We start from the raw sequence: 5,945 nt of genomic DNA, 5'->3' as shown, positions 1-5,945 counted from the left end.
TCAACTCTCTCTCATAGGATTTGGAAATGGTGGAAAGAAGATTTGAGTGGAAAGCAACTTGGGGAAGGCTAGAGATCAAGATTCATATGGTAGAAATGGAATATCTTGGCCTCAACACATGAGTAGGTGGTTCTCTCTCAGAAATGGTAAGTTGGAAGTGTAGGTTCGTTCTGATGGCTCTCTCCACGAATGAAGAGGAGGTGGAGGGGTATATATAGCCTCCACACAAAATCTAACCGTTACACACAATTTACCAAACTCGATGGGACCGAATCAACAAACTCGGTCGGACCGATTTAGGAAACCTAGTGACCGTTAGGATTTTCGGTGGGACCGACATGCAACTCGGTAGGACCGATATGGTTAGGGTTAGGGCATAACGTAATCTCGGTGAGACCGATTACACAAACTTGGTGAGACCGATTTTGGTAATAAGCTAACCAGAGAGTTGGTCAGGTAAACTCGGTGGGACCGATTCGCTCTTTTCGGTGAGACCGAAATGTTACGAAAAGGAAACAGGGAGTTTACATTGCAATCTCGGTGGGACCGATCGCTCACTTCGGTTAAACCGAAACATTACGAAGGGAAACAGAGAGATTACAATCCCATCTCGGTGAGACCGAGATCCCTATCGGTGAGACCGATTTGCCTAGGGTTTGTGGCAGTGGCTATGACATTTGAACTCGGTGGTGCCGGATAGAAAGAATCGGTATGGCCGAGTTTGACTTTGGGTTTAGGTCATATGAGGATGTGAGAAAGTAGTTGAGGGTTTTTGGAGCATATCACTAAGCACTTGAAGCAAGAGGCTCATTAAGCAACACCTCATTCCTCCTTGATAGTATTGGCTTTTCCTATAGACTCAATGTGATCTTGGATCACTAAAATGTAAAATGAAGAGTCTTGAGCTTTTGAGCTTGAGCCAATCCTTTGTCCTTGATATTTTGAGGGATCCACTTTCATCATCCTTGCCATGCCATTGATTGAGCTTTCCTGAAATAATAGTCTTGGAATAGCATTAGCTCAATGAGCTATATGTTGTTATGAATTACCAAAACTACCTAGGGATAGTTGCACTTTGAGAAGTATGTGATAAGCAAGAGCTCCCCCTAAATTTGTGCATAGTATAAAATTTGCTTTGGACTGCAAATGCACAAGGAATTAGGCTCATGGGTTACTCTTCCATGTCACATACATCTTGGTGGAGCGCTCAAAATAATAAAGATTAAATACATGCACTCATCACCAAGCAAAGTGAATGATCATATAAGGATAGGTAAGATAATATCATCTAACAAGCATAAGTGTAGCTTATGATCAAATACATGATCATCAATGTCTCACAGATAATAGCATAGTATCTCAAGCAATCAAAAGCAAACAAAGTTTAACCACCAAAGCAAGAGAGAACAAAAAGCAACACTCTCTCTCTCTCTCGAAGCCTATGATCTATACATTTTTCTCCCCCTTTGGCAACAAGTTACCAAAAAGTTCATAGAAAATGCATAGTACTAGATCGACTCTCAGGCTTGATCTTCAGGTGGTGGTGTAGAGATGGCTCCTTGGACGAAGGCTTCAGTTGATGTGGATGGAGCTGGAGGAGTTGGTGCTAGACCTGGTTGCACTGCAGCTGTAGGAGCTGTAGCTGGTGCAGATGAAGTGGCTCTGGTGTCTGTCACAGGCACTGCAGCTGATCTCTGAGCTCTAGGCACTCTGGCAAATGCATCAGTGGTTGTCTTGCCCTTCCTCTCCTGCATGTCATCCACTAGCTGCTCCACAACTGACTGAATCTCAGTTACTTTGACATCTAGATCATATAATTTTTTTTCCATGATTCTTTCCAGGCTCTCCTGGTTTTGAGTTAGGGTGGCCAACCCCTTCTCAATCCTCAGAGTTGATGCTATCAAGTAACCAAGCTGCTCCTGCTTGTTCTTCAAAAAGTACTCAGATGCCTCCTCTTGAGTTGGCATCTTGGCAGCCTTCTCTCTCTTTGCTTTCTCCTTCTTCTCTTGAGCTTGTACTGATGATGGTTCATTCTCATTCATCACAACTTGATTGTCCTCGAATTCTGGATAGATAGCAAAATGTTCCTTGTCAAGCAAGTATGTGCCTGTGCCCATCTTAGAGTTAATCAACTCCTGAATCTGCGGGGCATATCCACAACTTCTCTTCTTGTCTGCTGCTGTCCTCTTGATGGTCTCAACAATGAGGCTCATGACCTTGAATTTTTGTGGCACATCAAACAAGTGTAGCAAGTTTATAGCATGCCCTCTAATCATGTTGTGGTCAACTGACTTGGGCAATAGAGTGTGCCTTAGGATCCAGTTGATTGTTGGGAGTCCTGACAGAAGATAATGAACTGACCCAAACTTATGTGTCTCAACTTCAGCATCTGGGATCTCCTTGTACATATGAGCCATGGTATTGTGATCCATCTTCTTCTTGGCATAGACATCCAAGTCATCTTCACTCTCCTTTGGGGCATTGATCAGATTGGCCCATTCCTCAATGGTTGATTGGTACCTTGTACCTTCAGACATCCAAACTATCCTGCCATCTGGATAGAAATGCGCTGTGGAGTAGAATTGCATAATGAGCTCATCATTCCACTTTGTGAGCTTCTGCCCAACAAAGTCTTCAACTCCACAAGCAATGAAACTGTCTTGCACTCCAGGATAGTGTTCTTCATTCTCCTTTATGTAGGTCCAGTCGACCCACCTCATATCACACACTATAGGCTTCTTGTCCAACAACACTGTCTCATAGAAATCCTGCTGTTCCTTTGTGTGGAACCTATAATCAACAGCAGTCCTTCTCCTGATAGCATATGGATTTGACAACCTCCACAGTCTGAGTCCTGCATCCTTTCTTAACTTCATGTTCTCAACCACAGGATGAGCATCATTGTGGTCTAGAATCTTTGGCTTTAGTTTCCTCAGGACTTGTCCTTCATCATCTTCCTCATCAGCAACTTCATGCACTGGGGCCTTGTTCTTCTCAGTAGCTGGAATACTCCTGGTATTCCTCTTTGGTGCAATCTTGGGCTTGGGGGCAGCTTTGGGTTCTTCCTTGGGCTTTGATGTTGCAGCCCCTGACTTTATAGCATCACCCATCAGCTTTTGTGCCTTGGGTGCTGGTGCAGCAACCTCTTCTTCCTCTTCTTCAGAGGAATGCTTCTCAAATTCTGCCATTGGATCAACTTTCTTGCACCATCTCCCTCTATTTCTTTCCTTCTTCTTCCCTTCTGCAGCAGCCTCTTTGGGTTGAGAGTCCAAAGGTACTTGAGTAGAGGCTCTGGCTTTAGACATGGGAGTTCTCTTTGCAGGCACTTTGATCTTCATGCCAGGCTTGATTGTTGCAGCTGTGACATACTCCTTCTTGAGCACTTTCTTTCTAGAAGTGGCCTCATCCTCTTCTGCCACATAATCCTCATCCTCAGATTCTGAGGTTCTCTTCTTCCTTGTCCTGGTGGCAGCTTTAGGCAAATTGCTTGGGGTGCTCCTGCTGCCATCATCTGAAGTGCTAGAGGGACTAGTGCCCTCAGTCATGTGATTTTGCTCTTCTGACTTGCTCTGATACCACTTGTAGGACCTTGAAGTATGTCTAAAGGGGGGGGGGTGATTAGACTACTTGACCAATTAAAAACTTAACCTTTTCCCAATTTTAGTCTTTGGCAGATTTTAGCTATCTTTGGACAAGTCAAGCAATCTTCACACAATTCAAGCAAGCATGCAAAGAGTATATGAGCAGCGGAAATTAAAGCATGCAACTTGCAAGAATGTAAAGGGAAGGGTTTGGAGGATTCAAACGCAATTGGAGACACAGATGTTTTTGTCGTGGTTCTGATAGGTGGTGCTATCGTACATCCACGTTGATGGAGACTTCAACCCACGAAGGGTAACGGTTGCGCGAGTCCGCGGAGGGCTCCACCCACGAAGGGTCCACGAAGAAGCAACCTTGTCTATCCCAGCATGGCCATCGCCCACGAAGGACTTGCCTCACTAGTAGTAGACCTTCACGAAGTAGGCGATCACCTTGCCCTTACAAACTCCTTGGTTCAACTCCAGAATCTTGTCGGAGGCTCCCAAGTGACACCTAGCCAATCTAGGAGACACCACTCTCCAAGAAGTAACAAATGGTGCGTTGATGATGAACTCCTTTCTCTTGTGCTTCAAATGATAGTCTCCCCAACACTCAACTCTCTCTCATAGGATTTGGAAATGGTGGAAAGAAGATTTGAGTGGAAAGCAACTTGGGGAAGGCTAGAGATCAAGATTCATATGGTAGAAATGGAATATCTTGGCCTCAACACATGAGTAGGTGGTTCTCTCTCAGAAATGGTAAGTTGGAGGGATCCCTACCGAAACATTACGAAGGGAAACAGAGAGATTACAATCCCATCTCGGTGAGACCGAGATCCCTATCGGTGAGACCGATTTGCCTAGGGTTTGTGGCAGTGGCTATGACATTTGAACTCGGTGGTGCCGGATAGAAAGAATCGGTATGGCCGAGTTTGACTTTGGGTTTAGGTCATATGAGGATGTGAGAAAGTAGTTGAGGGTTTCTGGAGCATATCACTAAGCACTTGAAGCAAGAGGCTCATTAAGCAACACCTCATTCCTCCTTGATAGTATTGGCTTTTCCTATAGACTCAATGTGATCTTGGATCACTAAAATGTAAAATGAAGAGTCTTGAGCTTTTGAGCTTGAGCCAATCCTTTGTCCTTGATATTTTGAGGGATCCACTTTCATCATCCATGCCATGCCATTCATTGAGCTTTCCTGAAATAATAGTCTTGGAATAGCCTTAGCTCAATGAGCTATATGTTGTTATGAATTACCAAAACCACCTAGGGATAGTTGCACTTTCACATTAGTATTCTCTTCATCTTCTATTTGTTTTCTTGTCTTTATGTAATTGGCAATTTAGGGATTTTCAATTCAATTCACCGCACAATACATATAAATTTCCTTTAGATCAAAATCAAGAACTTTATCAAGAACAAATTCTGGAATATCCTTAGTTATACGTTTCATTTCTTCATAACCCACAAGCAAACTAAGTTCATTACGACGCGCGAGGGAAATCAAGTCATCACAATTTTTGGACACGATTCGATCATGAAACAATTTGCATTGGAGATTTAAATGATCATGTTCATCGCAAAGTTCACAAGGAGGGCACGTCTAGGCCAACTATTTATGATCTCATGCCTTTGGTCGATCGAATCGAGAGACGATTATCTGCTTCTTCTTGTCTGCTCAACCAGGGAAGTAGGCTCCAGCTCCTTCAGTGTAACGCCCCGGATTCGATGCGCCAGGTGTCTGCCAGTTATTCGCCGTAGTTGCCATGTCATCTGCTTGCGTGTTGCACTCTTCCATGTCATCATATGCATTTCATATCATGTCATCATGTGCATCTCATTTTGCATACACGTTCGTCTCATGCATCCGAGCATTTTCCCCCTTGTCCATTCTGCAATCCGGCACTCCTATGCTCCCCGGCGCCCCCCTTTACCTCTTTTCATGTGCGGGTATTAAACTTTCTCGGAATGGCCCGAGGTTTGCCAAGCGGCCTTGGTATAGCACCGGTAGACCGCCTGTCAAGTTTCGTGCCATTTGGAGGTCGTTTGATACTCCAACGGTTAACTGGGTAACCGCAGAGGCCTCTTTTGTTGCAGCCCAACACCCCTTCCAAAGTGGCCCAAAACCCATCTAACTCCCCTCCATGCTCTCGGTCGTTCGATTACGATCGCGTGGCCGAAAACAGCTCCTCATTTGGACTCTCCTAGCTCCCTCTACCTATAAATAAGTCTCCCCTCCGAAATTTCGGGTCCAAACCCTAGCCTCCATCCCTTCCGCGCCGCTGGACATGTCCGCCTGGCGACCGGACGTGTCCGCCCCGCTCCCCCGTCCAATCGCGGCCTGCTGCGTGGTGCTCCGCCGCC

This window comes from Triticum aestivum, chromosome 7B (assembly GCF_018294505.1).
Source record: "Triticum aestivum cultivar Chinese Spring chromosome 7B, IWGSC CS RefSeq v2.1, whole genome shotgun sequence".
Lineage (NCBI taxonomy): Eukaryota > Viridiplantae > Streptophyta > Magnoliopsida > Poales > Poaceae > Triticum > Triticum aestivum.
Note: the sequence above shows the minus strand (reverse complement) of the source record.